Consider the following 21,245-nt stretch of genomic DNA (forward strand, 5'->3'; position numbering starts at 1 on the left):
CAAGACTGATTTTAATGGAGGAGAGACTGGCAAGTCTTCGTTAGAAAGTCTGCTCAAAAAAGCAGGCGAAAATGCTGTGATTTCCAAAGATAGTGCTTTTCTTAGGAGCTCACCTTTCTCACTGAAGGGACTAGATGCCCTGTTTCATTTGGTTAATACTGACTCTAAATGCCAGCATTTCCATTTACATTAGTGAGGTAAAGAAAAGGGAATGTGAGGTTTATTTGGGCTAGAAGCAGTCAGGAAAGAATTATTTTTGCTTCCAAGAATCTAAATTTTTAGCTGCAATACCTACTAAGATGATTGAGAATGAAGGATTGACACCATGATAAAACACCACACTCTGTGCCCAGAGACTTCCCTGAATGTGCCTGGCCTATGCATATTTACAATCAGGGCTGGCTGGAGCTGGGAGTGGATTGCAGCATGAAGACCCTCTTGGGGGACTAGCCCCTTGACACAGCAGTTAAACACTATGCAGAGGAAGCCAGATCTCACAAGGAGTTTAAGTCCTGACCCAAGAAGATTGAAAAACACTCCAGGTGCACAGGAGTGCCCAAGATTCTGAATAGATAGACAATTAGAGAAAGGACTGTGGTGTGACCAGGCCTTGTTGTATGGTAATTTCTCTCCTTTCTCTCTCTCTCATACATTCGTGCTTAAGAAACAAGCATAAAGAAAAAGAAAGAAAGAAAGAAAAAAAAAAACAGGGCCAGCAGGATGCATGGTGGTTAGGGAGGCACTGAACTCCCAGAGAGCTGACTGAGGTTTGAGTCCTGGATCTGGCGGCTTGAAAATCACACCAGGGACTTGTAAGTACATTCTTAAAATCCCAGGAGGACAATGGGATTGCAGCATGGCCATTCGCCCCTGCTCCCCTCCCCAAAGTGATTTCCCACTTTTCTTCTCACTATCTCTGTCTCTGTCCTCCAAGCGCACATGCCCTATGGCAAAAAACCTAAAAAACAAAAAAACAAAAAAACTCACTCCTGTTAGGGGTGCTATCTCTCTGTCCCTCTAGTTTATGGAAGAAGTACACTTAAAAAAAAAAAGATGATTAAGAATTAGAAACATCGGGACCAGCAGGTGGCATGGTGGTTAAGGGCGTTGAACTCCCATATGGCTGACTGCAATTCGAGTCCCAGACTTGGTGGCTTGCTTTCTCACTTTCTTTCTCTCTCTCCCCACCCCCACTCTGGTCAAATAAAAATAAATAAATAAATATAGTTGAATAAAATAATTTAAAAACAAGAATTAGAAACATTAGCACCTACAAACTCCTTGAAACTGTTAAACAAAGCTCTTCCTGCTCTCCATCATGGCGGATCAAGGTGAAAAGGAGAACCCCATGCGGGAACTTCGCATCAACAAGCTGTGCCTCAACATCTGTGTGGGGGAGAATGGAGACAGACTGACCCGAGCGGCCAAAGTGTTGGAGCAGCTCACAGGCCAGACCCCTGTGTTTTCCAAAGCTAGGTACACTGTCAGATCCTTTGGCATCAGGAGAAATGGGAAGATTGCTGTCCACTGCACAGTCCGTGGGGCCAAGGCAGAAGAAATTCTGGAGAAAGGTTTAAAGGTACGGGAGTATGAGTTATGAAAAAAATAACCTCTCGGATACTGGAAACTTTGGTTTTGGGATCCAGGAACACATCGATCTGGGGATCAAATATGACCCAAGCATTGGTATCTACGGCCTGGACTTCTATGTGGTGCTGGGTAAGCCAGGCTTCAGCATCACAGACAAGAAGCGCAGGACGGGCTGCATTGGGGCCAAACACAGAATCAGCCAAGAGGAGGCCATGCACTGGTTCCAGCAGAAGTATGATGGAATCATCCTTCCTGGCAAATAAATACCCGTTTCTATTCAAAAGAACAATAAACATTTTCAGTGAAAAAAAAAAACTGTTAAACAAAAATAGAAATGGCAAAAGGAATAAGTCTAAATTCGTTTGTGATCTAACTCCATAACAGGGAATATTGTCAAAAATGCATATGTAAAATAAGGAAAACAAAAGGAAAAAGCATCACCAAATAACATCACTTGATACGACTTGTAAATTTCCTCAACATGACATTTCACAATAGCAAAGTCCCAGAGTACTTTTGTTGTAAATATATATGTACATACATATATATCCACTCGAGCTGGAAAAGAAAAAAAAAAAACCTACTTGACATATTTTTCTAGAAAACAAGACTAACTTGAATAAGGGTTTGCCAGTCACCAAAACAATTTATTTCCCCCCATAGGAAAAAATGCTAGAAATATCTCCAGGAACACTTTCTTAACCATATTTGCCTATCTTTAGAATGCAATGTTTACTGAAGTTGTCTCCATGGAAAAGCTATTTTATTATCTAAGCACAATGTATTTATCATGCTCTTTCACCCAGAGAGGAAGAATGAGGACAGGGCAAGTATCTGAGAGAAAGCTTGGGGGTAAAGGCAGAGGAAAGCCAAAGGTAAAATATCCTTAGGGCTTTTCTTCCTTTTCCATTTTTCCTTTAGTTGTTGGCTAATATCAATGAAGTGTTACGAGCCTCAACCGCAGGACTGTCGCAGAATCACCCTGACCCAGCCTTGCTTCTTTTGAGTATGAGGAGATCAAGCAGTTCATTTGCTGTTTATTCACTTGAGATTCTCTCTCCACCCACTTACACATCACCTTTGTGGTTGTTAAAAAAAAAAAAGAACAAAAAACAAAACAAAAACAAAAAAACACTCACAGCAGGGAACCTTGAGGTTTTACCTGCCTTTAATTTATGCAGCATTTTCCAATTGTGCCCTCTCGGCAGGTGTGACCGTGCTTTCCCGGAGCCTTGGTGCTATTTTACCTGCTTGAATCTGTCAAAAACCCATTTGTATGCACCCGGGCTAATGTGCTAGAAATAAAAGCCCCAACCTGTCAAGTAAACTCTGCACCTGTACGAAGCAGTTAAATTGTTCCATCTGCCATTATCCGGGAAGATCAAAGGCCCTCCCCAGGAGGGATGCCCAAGAACCAAAGCAAAGGATGGACCTACTTGTCCAGGAGTTGAAGAGGACGGAGAGGAGCTGGAAGAGGGAGTTAAAAACCCAGAGGAAGAAGGAACCCCCAGCCCCGGCCTGGCCCGGCTACCTGAAGGAGCTTTTGTTTGACCGAGGCTCGCCAGGAGCACATTCTTTCACATTAAGAACGGCAGGGGAAGACATTCATTCACTCCTTTTTTTTGGTGACGTAGCTGGGGCATTCATGTGTTTTTAACCTTGAATAATTTTTGTCTCTAAGCTCCAAACAAGTTTTATCCTGTCCACAGGTCAGTTTTGTTACAGAGGCCAATTAGCAGTGCTACCTTCGCCTGCGGCAAAAAGCCAAGTAATGGCGGGGCAAGCCCTACCGAGGGGTGATGAATAACTCCGGAGAGCTGTAATTTGAAAGGGGGGCCTTTGAAGCATTTACCTTACATGGGACGCCATTGTCACTGCAGGGTGTTTGATCTTAAAATAATTTACTTAATGATCTCACCATGGGAGCAATTGGCAGAGCAAGATTAGGCTGTAAGGCCTAATGGACATGGGAAAAGTTAAAATTGCTTCGAGAAAGGTATGTACAGCGCTGGGATCTGGCCGTGTTGTGTGTTCATTACTCACGGGGTGAAAAGCCCGGCTGACTGCCATCGGGTCTGCACACACAGCTCCTTAGAGGAAAGCGTCTCATGCTGGCCTCTCTTGGAATGTGGGCTGAGTGGTGTTCCCTCTGTCCTGCACTTTAGCATTTGTCGGAATTAATGACCTTATTTTGTTTTTAGGTGATGATTTTTTTTTTTCTCTTTCTCTTTTACAACTGTGTGGCCACTCGGAAGCACACAAAGGGGCAGGGTAGCAACCCTGGGGCAGGTTTCTGGGCTGGAATCAGAGGCGGATGAAGCTATGAGAGTATGCCACGGTTGGCCCCTCTCAGTTGGCAAATGCAACAGCAAGGAGACACTGGATGATCATTTGACATCATTATCCTAGGCCAAAATATGGCTCTGTGCTCTAGAAAGGAAATATTAAAAATAGAAACCCTGATTTGACATGATTGATGTCTATTCATGTTTTTTCCTTTAGACTCGTCAATTAAGTCTAGATAGCAACTGAAGAACTACCTTAGGGCTGGATTCTACTTATTTTGCATCGAGAGAGTATTTTACCTTTGTATCTCTTCATAATTTTGTTCTTTCAAGTGTTGAAAATGTACTTACTACCAAACTCTCATATAAAGAATCTTATCGTTCATAATTATGGAATTGCAATAGACATCGTAAGTGACCATACAATAGGAAAGAAAAGCCATGTAAGAATTGGCTGTTTTCGTGTTTGATGCTACAACTGAAGAACTGAATCTCTAGAAGATGGATAATAAATGAACAAATTTCTTCTCTACTTTTAGCTAAATGAGTCATAGCAGCCTCCCCATGCTATCCAATGCCTTGATATGTATTCTTCGTTGTGGAAAAAATACAACTTAGGGAATGTATCGAAATACGTGATGGGACCAACTGGTGGCGTAGTGGCTAAGAAAGCTGGATCCTACAGGGCTGACTGTGCAGTTCAAGTCCTGGGCCTGGCAACTTGATAAACATGCTGTGTGTGTGTGTGTGTGTGTGTGTGTGTGTGTGGTGTGCGTGTGTGGTGTGCGTGTGTGGTGTGTGCTAGAATTCTGAGAGAAGAATGAAGGAAAAGGGATTGTTACGTGGCCACCTTCCCTGCAGGGTATGCTTTCTCGCTTTCTCTCTCTGTCTTTGTCGCTTTCTCCAGCTAGCACATGTGCCTTCTGGCAAAGATTGGGGGGGAAAAAAGTCATTAAGACAAGGTTTGATGACATGTTATTTGTGTAAAATAGAAAAGTTTGATTTTGGCCTCAGGCTACATGAATCTGATGACCTAATATCTACAAGTCTTGCTTGTATTTGGTAGGATAGTTCCACAAAATCTCTTTAGTTCTTACGAATCAAGGAATTATGAACACAAGTACCAGTTGGCGTGTGGAAGTTTGAGGCAACAATGGTGTTCCTCATAAAACATGGGCTGTTTAAAAATTGGCCTGTGGAATCCATTTCTAATTAGCCTGTAGAGATATACCTGGGAATCTTTTCCTAACAACATAGAACAGACTTTTTTTTTTTTTTCTTTTTTAAACTTTTGCTATAGGGTGTTTATGGGCACCAGAAATAGAGAGAACATGAGAAATCATCCCCTCACAGGAATGGCCACATCGCAAATCCTTCTCATCCATTCTCTCAGGATTCTGGGGAGATGTGCACAGGCACCAATGTGTTTTTCAAGCCTCTGGGTTTGGGACTTGAATCATGGAGTTGACCATGTGGGATCCAGACCCTTAATCACCATGCCACCTGCTAGCCACCCAAATAGATTTCTTTTGAACTTGTCTTTTAATCTCTTACCCATACTGGAAATTTAATAACTTATTAATATGCTTTGGTAAGTTCTACTCTGACATAGCATTAACTGAGCTGAACTAAAGACTATATATGCTTTGTTCATATATTCTTTTTTTTTAGAGAGATTTTTGGTAAAGGGCACTTGGCTCGCCAGAGACATGGAGAGAGACAGAGAGACAGAAAGTCAGAAATCATCCCCCAGGGGGAATGGCCTTGTCACAATCCCTTGTCTTCTATTCTCCTCTTGGGATTTTGGACACGCACACATACGTACCTGGTGCGTGAGTTTGAAGCTGCCGGGTCTGGGACCCAAACCATGGTCGACTACATAGGAGTCCAGCAACATAACCATTATGTCATCTGCCGGCCTCCATATATTCTACTTGTTAGATAACTCGACCAGAGGCATGGAGCTCAAGGTGTTTGGTAGGGTAAGGAGTGGCAGCAGGTCAGGCTCTGCATCGATTTATCACATTTCAGTGAGCTAAAATGAGACACTATTTGTAGAATGTGCTACTGGCCACAAATAGGCTATTGTGGGGATTGAAGTGACATGTATGTAACACACAGAGGACTGACACTGAGAACGGAAGACGTTCAATGAAAGTTTTTCCCCACCCTGTGCTCTGGAATCAGAGTGAACTCTCCCACTCTTCCATCGCCCTTCATAATTAGCCTTTCCCCCCATTTCTGCTTGTGATCCAGTATGTTGTTAGAAGTAAAGTTGTTTTCAGCGGGTAAATGTGAGTGCTAATACTGTCTATAAACATTTCAGCTTTCTGAGAGATATCAGATTAGTCCAAATCTATGCTCAAAGCTATGACCACTAACCTGGGGGTCCCAGCTTTCTGGGTGCTGGTGACCACTGAGACTTCCTTTCCTTCATCCTTTCTTTTCTTTTCCCATTTTTTCTCCAAAGAGAAAGTTACGAGTGTTTTAAGGGAAAGTCAACATTTAATAACGGCATATATTATTTAAATAATAATACTATTAATATTAAGCCCCTCTTGACTCCTTGCCTCTTCTCTTCTCTGTTCAGCACTTCCATTTTTATCCCTTTCTGATTCTCTCCCTTGCGCTCTTCTGCTTCCTTGTTCTCCCTCTTCCTTTAATTGTGTGTCTCTCCGTTTTCTCTTCCTTCCTCTCACCTGCCATAGAATTTTCATTCCTCCTCTCCCTTTCCTTCCTCCTTGTTTCCTTCCATCTCTCTCATGTTGCTTTCCTTTTCTGAGTGTGTGTGTCCCCATCTTAGCTTCCACCTGCCCCACCCTGTGTGTTTTTCCCTGCTGTCTTGGCTCTTTGTCTCTAACATTCTCATCTCTCTCTGAAAAGTCAAGATGCAAATGACAAGATCAAAGCTGAGTATGTATGTATTGGCCATTTTTAAAAATCATCCATCTGTAATAATTTGCTTTTCCAAAGTATAAGCTGTGAATTGGCAGGCTTGCTCTCAGAATCTCCCAATCTGCCAAAGACCTGGATGTCAAGGAGCACTTGACCAGCACACACAGCAAATGCTGAGCCATCTCCCGCGCTCCCTCACAGCAGAGAGGCAACAGCTCCCGGGGAGTGCCAGCATTCTCTAAAGGACAAGTCAGAAGGAGAGGGGTGAAAAAGCTCAAGGTCGAGGTCAAGTCACTCTCCCTCCTCCTCCCGCCCCTGCTCTCCCTGCCTGGGCTGATTGCTGGGCTGCGTGTCAGAGGTACTCCCCCTGGCCTAGAACCATCATCTCATCCAGAAGACACATAAATTCCACCCAGGTAGTTCTAAAATCATCCAGCTGATCATTCAATTTATATACAGTATCAAGTGTTCATTTCATAGCTGCTATTTCAGTCCCACTGACCTGCGGGTCCTTGACATGTGCTTTGCCAGGGCCCTCCGGGGATGTAAGAGTAACTTTTTAGCACTTGCAGAAAAAGCAATTGAAGTTCATTTCTCACAGATTACCAGGCCTCATCAGAATAGAGATGTCGTCGTAAAGCAGGCACCACACAATTTTCAGATGTTCATAGCTGTCAGTGGTAAGAGCCTGCTGTGGTGACCAGTGAGGCAGCCAGTCACCTAGGGCTCGTTCCCATTTCTTAGTACCCCGTGCTCCAATCCAGTAGGGTCACTAAGAGTGTGTCGATGTCACCAGGAGGTTAAGCATCTGGCTGAATCTCTACGCGATCTTCATTTTATTTTTCTCCTTTTATTTTTGCACAATTCATTAGTGGTAGTTCTGGCTTCAGAGGGGAATTGTGGGTGCCTTAGCTCCAGTTTGCACAGTCTCCAAAGCAGTGGACATGGGCAACATCCGCACTCACTTGTACCAGGAGCATCTTTCTCTTAGTCTAAGAAAAGGTGCAAGAAAGGGGATCAGCTGAGTAACATGAGATGATTGCATTTCTCAGACCTTGCTGCAGTGACTCGGGGGTGGGCAGAGGGAGCTAATATGGAAAGACCCAGGTTCAGACCCCGGGTTGACCTGACCATGTTGGGCATGCCTGCAAGATGCCCATGATTATAGCTAGAAGTTTTGCAGGGCAGTGGGGATGTAGGAGGAGGAACCAGTGCATGGGGAACCCCCTTTTCTTCCTTGCCCACCCCCATCCATGGTACCTCTCTCTGTCTTTCCTAGGCACCAAGTGGTGGTAATGCTTTCATCCTCCCCACTATAAAATGCTCATTAGTAATGAGGGTAGCACCCCACTGTAGTGGACACTGTAGCATGCTGCCCAGAGTACCCTCCTCTTTCAAGACCCAGACTCATTCCTCCAGCTGCTGCGTGGATTGCCCGATGGTGGCACTCAGCTGAATTTGTCATAGGCACTTTTTCCTCTACTTAAGAAAATAGCTTCATTCATCATTCGGCTCTCTCTCTGGGGCAGCATGCATGCAAATTCTTGTTGATTTGAGGAGAATAAAAACACACAATTGGAGAGGCCCTCTTTATAATGACAAGGGAGTGTGGTTACTGTTTCTTTTTCTCCTATTCCTCCACTCTATGTATGTGGGTGGAAGGAGGGAGAGAGCAGGTACTGAAGAGAAAAGGATGGGTTCAAAGAAGGGAAGCGAAGCTGAGTTGGAGTTTAAGTTTTGGTTAGAAATGAGAAGCCTATGCGGATGGGGTTAGGTTGTGTAGACAACACTATGCTACCCACAAGGGATTCTGTCATGACAACACTGCCCTGAGCAGTAAAAAGTGTGACACACACACACCCCAATCCCTCCCATTTTCCTGCCAAAATGAAGGGACATAATGGAAACACCCTGAAGAAGCAGCAGAGACACTCAGACCTGATAACTCCAGACATGCTGGTCCACCCAAGCAGAGAGGGACAAACTGGCCGCGAGCTAATCTCAGAGACTCTGCCCACCTTGGGGCAAAAAAGTAGCTCTCTCCAAAGCCAAGACCCGAACACATTGCCCCAGGCCACTCCGGGAGACTTGGGTACCTCAGTACTGAGATTCTGCCTTGGACTCTACCTCTACCATGGTTTTAGCAGTCATCCTTGGACCCTCATGAGACCTCCAGGAATGGATGGGACCAGTTCTCCCCTATTGAGGGTAGACACTTGGAACATCCATGGATGTAGCAACTGGCTGTTCACCTCCAAAAACTGCTCAGGCTGGGACCAGCAGTTAGCTTAATGGCTATGTCGCTGGACTCCCATGTAGTCGACTGCGGTTCGGGTCCCGAACCCGGTGGCTTAAACTCATGCTGGGCGCGTGTGCGTGCGTGCCCAAGATCCTGAGAGGAGAATGGAGGGAAAGTGATTGCGGCATGGCCATCCCCCTGGAGGTGATTTCTTGCTTTCTGTCTCTCCGTCTTTCTCTGTCTCTCTCTGTCTCTCTGGCAAGCGCACATGCCCTATAGCAAAACAAACAAACAAACAAACAAAAACAACTCTCCAGAAATCCCCAAAAAACTGAAAAATTGCTCAGGCTGATTGGCTAGCTAGAATTATTCTTATCCCAGACCTGACTGCATTGCTATGTTAAATGTTATACTATCCAATGAAGTCTGACATTGTGGAAAGGCACAAACCTGTCTGGGATCTTACTCATTCATGGCAGGTTGGCCCTGTCCATGAAAGATAAGGGGTGAGGTTAAGCTCTCTAATGTCATGCTGCCTTTATGTCCCCAAACGCCCCCGCCTCCCTCACCCTGCCCCTGAGACTCAGCCTGCAAGCCTCAATGCGGGACTACAAGGAGCTCCATCCCCAGAGCTCCCTGTGGGTCTAGCCAAGGCCTTCCTTGCTCATACACTGCGGTTTAGCTCCTTCCTCAGAGCAGCCCAGTTTTCTTTGCATCCCCAAAGGTATTGATTCCAAGAGACTCTCCAATAAACTTTCTGCTTATAAACTTCCATCTCAATGTCTGTTTCCCAGATCCTGACCTAAGACGCTTGGAGAAGTAAACTATGTCATTTATTTTTAATTGCTGCTACATGTGATATTCATGGTAAACTGGGGCTCAGAAAGAATGGTAGTGGCCTTCTCAGAGTCACATGTCAGGTAGGTGCTGGGCCTCAGACAGAATCTCAGCTCTCTGACTCCTCTTCTTGGAATGCAGTGTCGTTCTTATGAGTGCAGTAAGTGGGAATTATAAAGATGTTCATATAAACGAAAAATAGCAACCTCACGACTAGGCTTATATCCAAAAGAAAGGAAATCAGTATGTTATAAAGATACCTGCACCCCAGTGTTTATTGTCGCACTATTTACAATAGCCAAGATATGGAAGCAACCTAAGTATCCATCAACAGATGGCGAGACAAAGAAAACGGAAGTATAGACAATGGAATACTATGCAGCCACTAAGAAGAATAAAATCCAGATATATGAGGTTAACTGGGTGAGCCTAGAAGACATTATGTTCAGTGAAATAAGCCAAGCTGAGAAAGAGAAATACCATAGTTCTCCCTCCTGTACAGAGGTTGGAGAAGTTGACAACATAAAAGTAGAATGACTACTGGATGCCAAGAAGGACGGAAGTGGTAGGGAAGAGAGGGATATTGATCAGCAGAAACTAAATTGCAGGTAGATAAAAGGAACCATGTCTAGTGTTACAAAACATAGTGGAGAAAATGTGCTTAGCAACAACTTACTATACATAATCTTTTATATGGCTGAGATAATTTAATCATTATAGATTGTACTCACACATTGAAAAATCACATTGTAGTAACTGTTATGTTCATAAAATTATTCAATGTGATTTTAAAGTGATACATTTGTATTCTATGTGGAAAACAAATATTTTTTTAGATTTATTTTTTAAAAAACAGATGTTTATACATAACTATTTCTAAAACTGTTTCCCCTAAGAAAACTTTTTTTATTGTTTTTCCATGCACCATTCATTTTTATTTTCTTAGGTGTTTGCCCTTTTTCCCCTCCTCCACACCTGCTCTCCCTAATCCCATCACTCCCCTTTTGCAGTTTTCAGTATCACAGTGAGGGAACAAGAAATACAGTTTCCCAGGACATCAACGCACTTACTTTGGCACTTGAGATGCCCCCTGTCCTCAGTTTGGTCTCCCTGTAGAACAGCCCAAAGGACGTCAGGGCAGAGGGATGCCTCACCCACTGTTTCTTCTAGACACCTCCTGCTAATGCTCACACACCTGTTGGAAAGCAGAATTCACATCAGCACTGATGTTCTGATCTTCTTTTCTGCAGAAGGCAAGTTTTTCTTGACCAAAAAATCCTACAAATGTAGGGGCGGCTGGATTCCAATTGACCATTGGAATGTTCTTGTGTCCTCCAGCAGCTTCACAGTACCCACCAGTACCCCTGGGACCCTTTAGTCAGCCGGTTCAGCTGAGCACTAGCCAGAGCAGAAATTGCTCTTGTTACACTCCTCAATGAAAAGCCTCTGGGGATCTATTCACTGCCTTGATGTTCCGGAGCTCCCAAGGCCCCAGGGGATTTCTACCTCGCCCAGTAAATCCTCTCTGATTGGCAAGCACCGTTCATACCAATTAGCTTCTTTGCATGGCCCCAGGACAGATGTTTGGGGAACCTAAGGTTCATAGGTATCGTATTTTGGTTTTGATCCTTGCTTTGGTTTGGGTTATTATTATTTTTTTTGTTACTTTTATTACTATTATTATTTTTATTAATTTTGGAGCACGGTTAGTTTGTTCAAATTCATCTGTCTTGATTTCAACCAGTGTAAGCACCTCCTGCAAAACTGTGTCCAGGGTGTGCACTGGTAGGAAACGTGAGGAAAGAGCAGAAGCGTGTAGTCTGTCCCATGGGTCTCTTCTTTTCTTCACCTTATTAAATCCAGGCCCTCACACACTGGTCCTTTGTTTCCTGGGCCCTTCGGTTAGATTGTGATCTGGTGAAAAGTGCGACTCTGACCCGGTGTACCGTGGACACATGTGTCATTCAATCTCATGAATGCTGAGCTTGCTTTTATTTTTTGATTTTTACTGTAAGTTTATTTTATGGGAATCGAGAGTAAAAAAAGGACCCTCAATAGGGTCCCACCCCACAATCTACCCCCAACCTCCACCACACCCCACTCCCACCTTTTCTAACAAGCCGGGATCATGGGCTGGTGCCTGGTATATAGAGGTCAACCTGGAAACCAAACATGTGGTCTCTCCCGTGGGCCCAGCATCACTGGAGCTGCGAGTCGCCATTGCACTACTGAGACAGCCCGGGCCTGAATTTACACAATGTTAAAGAAAGGGGGGGGGGAGGGCTTAGGCTTCTCATTCGCTTCATGAATTGGTCATTTGTGGTCCCCCCCCAAAAAATGTCATAGAATTGGTTATAAAAGTGTCTTTTATGTGTCAAACCAGTCCTCACAGTCCATGTATGGTTTTGCCACCTCATCTCCCATCCTGAGGGGCAGGAGTTGATAGTACAGAGCCAGGTTTCTGAGCAAGATGGCCCTTCTGCCATCACTGGCTGTGTGACTCTGGGCAAATTACTTAACCTCTCTGTTCTTTAGTTTCCTCTTTGCAAAATGGGGGTCCTAGTAGTAGGGTTACTGCGAAGATTAAGCAAGGAAGCCAATGTTCAAGTCCTTACAACAGAGTTTGGCATATTAAGTGTACTTACGTGTTGGGTGTTATTTTCCTAATATTTGTATTATCTCTCTTCAGTCAGTTATAGACAAAAGATTTTAAAACAACTGTCCCTTGTGCTGCCTGACTACATCTGTGGCAACTAGTGAAAAGAGAGACCATTTTTAACATTTAAATATCATCTATTTCACAAGCAAATCATTCTGTATATGAAGGGGAAAAAAATCGGAAGGTAAGTGTCCATTGTTTTTTAAATTGAGAATGAAGTATTTTTTTAAAAACAATTTTCAATTTACTTAAGAGTTTTAGCATAGCTAATATCAGTCGGAACTGTGTGTCAGAAAAGGAGGTTAGTGTTCTGCATAAACCCTGCTTTTAAAAAGCTCACACGAAGGGTCAAAGACCAGGAAATGCTCTCACTATAATTCTCATTTTCAGCTGAATTGGACATGGCAACAAGAATGCAGGCCTGAATCACATTATGTTCCAGGAACCTTTAACTTTGCATCATAATGACCTGCGGCCTAACAGAAGCAAATTGCAAGTGGTTTCAAAAGGATAAACTCTAATTTCTATTAAGCTAGTATTATAACTTAAGCAGCTCATTTTGAAAGCAAAACTAAAAACCTCATCATTCACGTGATGGCTCCTAAATGCATCCCTTTACATTTTACCTGCAAGTGCTCTGTGTTTGCTGACAGGTTAAATGTATGCCATACACAGAGAGCCCACACTTCTCTTTGTAGCACCGCTCCAATCTTCCTGGTTTTAGCAGCATTCTTATTATTTTAAGCGTCTCCATTGTCTTCTAAACACCATAATTAGAAGCTGAAAAGCTTACAGCATCCAAACCCAATAAGATCTCATTATGAACAAAATATTTTACTGTGGCTCAACAAGCGATGTAGTCCAACAAGAGGAAGCCTTCAGCCCTCCTGCCCAATTACGGCTTCAGGTATTCATAAAGTTGTCCCTTTCAGTATTATTTAACAACCCCATTCAAGTTTTAGTTTCTTGGTCATAACTCTTTTTTTCACTGATCTCTTTGTTTCTCTGTGTGCACCATTCATTTTCCGACAGAGGAGGGTGGAAAAGAAAACCTGTCTGCTGGAAAGAGTTCAGAGTGTCTCTTATTGGTAGAGTAGTGTCTTGGAAGTGAGTTGAATGACAGTCATGAGCGGAGAGCTGAAATAATTAAACTGGTTGACTAAAGAAAGGAGAGAGGGGAGTGATTTTAGAGCCAAAAAAAAAAAAAAATTCCACTATCAGATCACCGGTTTTAAATGGAATGCTTAGTGTCTTTTTCTGTTTGACTCGTCTTCTTGAGCTGTCTAAATATGAACTCCCATGGGAGATATAACACATTAAACATTATCAGTCATTTACACCCAAGTATAAAGGAGCGTTTTTTTTTTTCCTTACAGAGAGCAGAAGAAAGCAGAGTTGTAGATATAGATGAGGATTGAAGCAAAAAAGTAAACAAAAACTAAGAAACGGTACCTCCTGTTTTCACGGTTTAATTGCAATCATTGCTAATTTGAATCTCTTGCTTTATCACGTTGTCGCCCTTTTGTGTTGAGTCTCAGCCCAAAACTAATAGGACGGGAAGACAAAACATGCTGCTACCCTCTCGCTATTTCGGAAAATACTTTCCCACCACTAAGTGCACACAAAGTTGCTTTCTCATTTAAACCGAGCATATGAAATGTGAAAATAAATCTTGGATTTTTTTTCTTTATTTTATATTCCGGTAGTAAAACACCAACTGAAAAATGGGCATGTCATGATTGCTTTTAATAAATCTCCTTACCTGTCATATGCTTTCAAGCTTTCCTGACTGTTCACTAATTATCAAGCTGTATTTCTCTTATTTCTCTAATCTTTAGAACACAATGAAGCATATCAATCAGCATAAATCCCTGGGAAGTTGCTTATCTCTTAAATCCCATCTCAGCTGTGGCTGAGGTCTTCCAAGCCCTGGCAATCCCACTTCGCAATATTGCTTTTCTTTTCCTCACTTTTAGACTGGATCTAGATGCAGATTTCCTTTTTCCTTTTCTCTCTCTCTCTCTTTTTATTTAGGCTTTTGCTATAGGGTGCATGTGCTAGAAGGAGAGAGACAGAGAGCGGGAACGTGAGAAATCATGCCCCCGGAGGATAGCCATTCTACAGTCCCTTCACCTCCATTCTTCTCTCAGGATTTTGGGCATGCATGCACACATGTGCCCTGTTACATTCTCAAGCCACTGAATCTAGAACTTGAACCATGGCCAGTCATGTGGGAATCCAGCGTCCTAACCACCAAGCCACCTGCTACCCTCCCATTTCTCTTTCTTGCCACCATCTCTCCCAACACACATCCATGTACAACAGCAATCAAAGGCTAAGCTTGCTCACGAAAGTTTGTGATGTTGATGATACCAAATCAAAGAGAAAGTGACTTTCACGACCAGCAGATGGCATAATAGTTGCATTGCTGGCCTCCCGTGTAGGTGACCTGGTTCGAGTCCCAGACCTGGTGACTTAAAGTTCATGCCAGGTGCATGTGTATGCCTGCCCAAAAGAGAGGAGAATGGAGAAGGGATTACAGCCATCTCCCCTGAGGGGTGATTTCTCATTTTCTGACTCTCTGTCTCCACAGCAACCAACTGCACATGCTCTGTAGCAAATATCTCCCTAAAAAGAAAAAAAAAGAAAGTGACTTTCAGTGCTCTTCTCTCTTTTACAGAGAAAAATATGTCATGACTTCCCCGACAACCTAATAGTTCAATATTTAGTCTAAGATGTGTCTCCTATGTCAGAATCAAATCAGGAAATGGGAAAACTGACCCACTTTCTTAAAAACCTATGGAAATGGGCCAGCAGGCGATGTAGTGGTTGGGGTGCTGAACTCCTACATGGGTGGCCTCAGTTAGAGTCCCAGACCTGGTGGCTTGGGAAACTCATTGGACATGTGTGCGTATGTGTCTGGAATCCCAAGAGGAGAAAGGAGGACAGGGTATTGTGGCATGGCCATCCCTCCAGGGGGGGGGTGATGTCTTACTTTCCTTCTCATTGTCTTTCTCTCTCTCTTGGTGAACACAGGTACCCTATGGTGAAAACCTTAAAACAAAACAACCTATGGAGACAGAGCCTGTAATCTGGCTGTGTATCAGGCACCCATGTGCTTTTAAGCAGTTTAAACCAGAGAGCGACTACCCTGGGGATCCCATTCTGCTAAACTCAAAGGTTTTTTCCTTTCCTCTTTATTTATCTACCACATAAATGGCATCCTGGTGCCCATTTCAAGTTATCTCTAGTTCCTTAGCAGCAACAGCTGTGTCTATAGTGACCTTTCAAATTTTTTCATCTGCCTCTACCTGGATATAGCCTGTGAGCTAACGATCCAGAATGAAGATTCTATTTTATGATCTAGCAGAAGGTGAAACATAAAGTCCTCTTAAAAATCCAGCAAAATCCTGAAGACATTCTCCTTCCCAGTCACTCTACCAGTGCACATGGCCCCCTCCAGGGGGTTGTCAGAAAAGTCATGATGTATTTTTTCTATGTTTATCTATGCAAAAATGCATCAGACTTTTCTGACAACCCAATAATTTACCTTGTTGCAGGCACTCTTGAAGGACTGAGAGCTCTCTTTCTAGAGAGAAGAGCAGAGAGGGAAAAATTATTAAAGAAAAATTAAAATCAAACTACATAAAGAAAGTTTAGAGTGTAGTTAAATGTGAACAACAATGAACTGATAAGATGAATTAACAGTTTATAAATTTTGCACTGGCGAGAGTACTGTATCTCTCTCTCTTTAAAATAACTTTTCTATTATAAAAAGAAAAGAACTAGGCCATCCAGTGGGATGGTGGTTAAGGCAGCTGGATCCTACTCAGCCAACCACACAGTCCAAGTCCTCAACTCAGCAACTTGAAAAACACACCAGGTACATGTGCATGCATGCCCCAAAATCCTGAGAACAGAATGGAGAAAGAGAGATTGCAGCATAGCCATCCCCCATGGGGTTGCTTTCTCTGGCAAGTACAGGTATCCTAAAGCAATAATATTGGGTTGTCAGAAAAATCATGTTGTAGTTTCTTCTATGTTTTTCTAATGATCTAACAATAATGATAATAATAATAATAAAAGACAAAAGAAAAGAATAAAACTTTGTTGAAGCCTTCTGCTTTGATGGAGTACATGTGCTTTTCTTTGTTCTTCCCTCCAAATATAATTTATAATTTCTTTTTTTTTTTCTTTCCTTTTTTTTTTTTTTCTTTTTTTTGAGAGTTTTTTGCTGTAGGACGTGTGTGCTTGCCGGAAAGGCAGAGAGAGAGACAGAGAGACAGAAAGCAAGAAGTCACCCCCCCAGGGGGGATGGCCACACTGCAATCCCTTCTCCTCCATTTTCCTCTCAGGATCCTGGGCATGCACACACACACACCCAGTGTGAGTTTAAGCCACCAGGTCCGGGACTCGAACTGAAGTCAACTACATGGGAGTCCAGTGACATAGCCATTATGCCAACTACTGGTCTCCCTCCAAGTATAATTTCTAAACCAAGACATTAGATAGAAAACAACCATAAGAAGATTCTGGAATGTGATAGGAAGAAAGTAGTTGGCTAGGGTCCTGGAGACCTGAGGCCCAACACTAATATCAATGCATTTCCTATGTGTTCTTTTTGCCCCCTTAAATTCCATGTAGCAGAATATGGCAACCTGGAAACACCAATGAGTACAGACAAGCCTGTTCTTTCTGACCTAAGCACCAGAAAAGGGGTAACTTACCAAGACAGAAAACTTTTAAACAATAACTACTCTATATCACCTAAACACCATAGGAAAAATATGTGGCCCTAGCCCTTACTCACCAGCAAAAGCCTAGACCTCCGCTTGGCAAGCTGTTAACAGAGGCACCCAGCAGCCCTACTGGGAGTATGTCAGAGGCTAAGTAGAAAGGGAGAATTCATCCTTCCTGGGACCAGCAGTTAGCGTAATGGCTATGTCACTGGACCCGCATCCAGTTCTGGTGGCTTAAACTCATGCCAGGGGCGTGTGCATACATGCCCAAGATCCCAAGAGGAGAATGGAAGAGAAGGGATTGTAGTGTGGCCATCCCCCCTGGGGGGTGATTTCTCGCTTTCTGTCTCTCTGTCTCTCTCTGTCTTTCTGGCGAGTGCACACGCTCTATAGCAAAAACCTCCCCAAAAATAAAAAATAAAAAGAATTCATCCTTCCTGGCTCTTAGCCAGCTTCCCACACCTCCATCCTCCAAGAAGAGATCACAGAGAGCAAAGAGCAGAGCCACAGGCTGCCCCTCCCTCTCACGAGTAACAGGTACCCCTCCCTATCCCACTGGGGCAGTATCAGAGGAGGCTTAGAGGAAAAGGACTTGCACCATCACTGAGCAGAAACAATGCCCACTCCCATCAACACTGGACCCTTGTAGCAATAGAAATCTTTGGTCTTGATTTATTGATGACAATATTCTGGTTGTGATATTGTAGTATAGTTTTATTTTATTTTATTTTATTTTTATTATTATTTTTGGAGACATTTTTGCTCTAGGGCACATGCTCTCAGTAGAAAGACAGAGAGACAGAAAGCGAGAAATCATCCTCCAGCGGGGATTGCCATACTGCAATCCCTTCTCCTCCATTCTCCTCTCAGGATCTTGGGCACACACGCACACGTGCCTGGCGTGAGTTTAAGCCACTAGATCCGGGATCAAACCATGGTTGACTACATGGGAGTCCAGCGACATAGCCATTGCACCAACTGCAGGTCACATGATATTGTAGTACAGTTTTATAAGATGTTAACTTTGGAGCAAACTGGGTAAAAGGTAAGAGCATTATTTCTTAACACAACAGGCATGATAATCTACAATTAGCTCACAATGGAAAGTTGGATATTCAAAGGGTATTTCAATTATTCATCTCTCCCCATTTTTAATTGGCAAAGACTTATTTAACCACCTTCTTTTGGAACACCATAAGATGACCAGGCTTTAGTAAAATAAAGGGGGGAGAGGAAAAGACATTTAAGCCACCGGATCAATGCTAATCAATGCTGACTTACAGATAAATATACAATTTTATTGGTCTTTTTAAAATAACAAAATTATTTATAGTCTGCTGTGTTATCTTCATGCATGTGAGGTGTCCAAAAACCCCCAGTTGACATGTGTATCCTAAAGTTAGAACGGGTGAGCCCGGACCCAGCACCTGTGGTAGGGGAATAGGGGAACGTGTGTGTTACCTGAGGAAACACTGGCAGTGAGGAGATCAAAGGTAAGGCTGGGGGAAGTGAGCAGCCAGTCAGCCAAATGTGAGAATCAGAAGAGTTCCAGATGGGTAGAGAGGGGTCAAAAGGAATGAGCAGTTCTCTCGAGGTCTGAGAAGGGAACTAGCTGCTAGAATAGAGCAGTGGAATACACATGCAGAACATGGTTAAAGGTAGAGTGGGGAAAAAAGGGAAAGGCCTGAATTATTCATATCAGAGCTGTTACCTCAGGTAAGATCATGGCAAAATGCTTACATGGACAGCAACGTTTGAGCAGAAGCCAGAAAGCAGTACCTAGGATCTAGAGGTTATAGAACAAGTTTTGTTTGTCCACAGGAAGGTACTGTATGTTGGCTGCTTAGGCTGTACCCCCCACCCCCTCCCCCCCCACACACAAACACATTCATATGTGGAAATCTAGTCCCCCATGTGATGGCATTTGGAATGGGGCCTTTAGGCCTTTAGGCCATGAGGATGGAGCCCTCACAAATGGAATTAGAGCTTAAGTAAAAGAGGCCTCAGAGAGCTCCCTTGCCTCTCTGCCATGTACATTACAGTGAGAAGCTTGCTGCCTGCAAACCAGGAACCAGCCCTCACCAGACACCAAATCTGCTGTGTCTTGATCATGGACTTCCCATCCTCCAGAACTTGAGACATAAAGTTCTGCTGTTGATAAGACACACAGTTTATAGCAGTCTGAATGGGCTAAGACAGTGGCCAAAGAGAAGTAAGGCTTGGTAGTCCCATGGCTGGTGTCAGCAAGAAACTGGGCTGAGCTAGAGCCTACAGAATCTCTAGTAGCATCAGAGGTCAGAGTCTAAGAGGATTACCAATAGTTAATAATCGATGGTCCTTTTCATTGTCTTGTTCTCTTTCTCTTACAAATCACAGACAGCCATTCACCAAACCCAGTCAACTTTCTTCCGAGATTTCTCAAATCTGTCCTGTCCTTACCTGCCTACCTGTACTGCTATTATTTTTAGTTCATCATTTATTATTTCTTCTAACATGACCTTTTTCTCACAAGTCTTCACAGAAATTGAATCGTGATATTCCTCTGAGTTTAAAATCCTTTGTGCCTCCAGAGTAAAATCCATCTTCTCAGCATTACTTCTAAGGTCTTTAGAATTGGGGCACAGCCAACATATTTAGTCACTCAACTTGCCAACCCCAGATGATAGCCTTACTTAACTATCAATAGTTAGTTTCTAGAACATAACATGTTCTCTGACACCTCCTTGTCTTTGTACCTGCTGTTCCTCCTGTGGCAACAATTTTCCCTTGCTGCCCTCTTCCCCACAACCACATCTTTTTATTTTACTGAGTTTTGAAATGAATGAATGAATGATCAAGTGAGACACAGCAGAGAATTGTACCAAGGAAATCTAGATAGTTGTGCCCCTGGGGCAAGACTGTATAAATAATAGGTTAAGTTGTCTCAAAATAGAGAAACACTAATAATATTTACCCATGAGTAAGATGTATACCAGATATCCCTCGCTGCTGTTGTACAAATGAGTGTGGACGAATGGAAGCTGACAGAGAAAACAAACAGAATAAAACCAGAACACAGACTCAGGCTCTAAGAAGAAAATGTCCTCCCAAATTTCTGTGCATTCTCTGTAGTGATAAGGAAACGAGATGTAGCTCAGTGAATCCAGATGAAAGGCCATGATCTCCATTCAGAGCCATATGAAACAAGAGACAATTACAGGACTAGAGTCTTTTATAGATTTTAAAATACCTTTTCAGAATATTGAACATAGACTGGTCCCCTTGTTGCTGTTCCTCCTGGGGCTTTGAGCCAAATGATCTATCAGGTTTTTCTTTTTTTTTTGATAATCCTGACATTATGTGATTCTGAAATCTACTCTAATTCAAAGGCCCAAAGTGCATCTTAAAAATTTTAATATATGGTTTTGTTGCCAAACCACCCCTACCTCCAGGTGTTGCTATTTGGACGGGTTAAGGTGGTTCTGAGGCATCTTTGGCTTTTGTTTTCTGCACTGCACTGAAGCTGCTCCTATCAAGATTACAAGCCTCCATATTGCCAAACTCAATGGCCTATTTTAAGTCCTTGTCTTGGCCCACGAGTAGTTCTGACAGATAACCACCTCCTTGAAACCTTTTCTTAGTCTCCTCCTTGGTCTGCTCTGTTTGGTTCCTCATCCTCTTCCCTATTTTATATATTGAGTACCCAGGGTTTTGTTTTAGAATTTCTTCTCTTTACCTTTTCTCAGTACCTATGTGTCAACACTTAGTCTCAGTTTTAAGAATGATTTACATGCTGATGACCCCTCAATTTGTATCTCAATTCCCAGTGATAGGTCTGAGCCATCTCACCTGGGCTCACAAAAGCAGAGTATACACATTTCTTTGTAATTCTGTACTCAGTGATGGTGACTTCATGTTAATAACAAGAAACTGGCCATGGTGAAGTATTCTACCAAAGGAATTGGCAAAGGCTACATCCTGGGCCTCTTTCCCCCGCACCCACAGAGCGCCTCCAGTGTTAC

General features: G+C 43.1%; 1 pseudogene; it reads left to right on the plus strand.

Moving 5' to 3' along the window:
• Positions 1–1,305: 1,305 nt before the first annotated feature.
• LOC102497976 (60S ribosomal protein L11 pseudogene) lies at positions 1,306–1,856 on the plus strand (annotated as a pseudogene).
• Positions 1,857–21,245: the final 19,389 nt, after the last annotated feature.

Source organism: Tupaia chinensis, unplaced genomic scaffold (assembly GCF_000334495.1).
Source record: "Tupaia chinensis unplaced genomic scaffold, TupChi_1.0 Scaffold000410_1, whole genome shotgun sequence".
In the NCBI taxonomy this organism is placed as follows: Eukaryota; Metazoa; Chordata; class Mammalia; order Scandentia; family Tupaiidae; genus Tupaia; species Tupaia belangeri.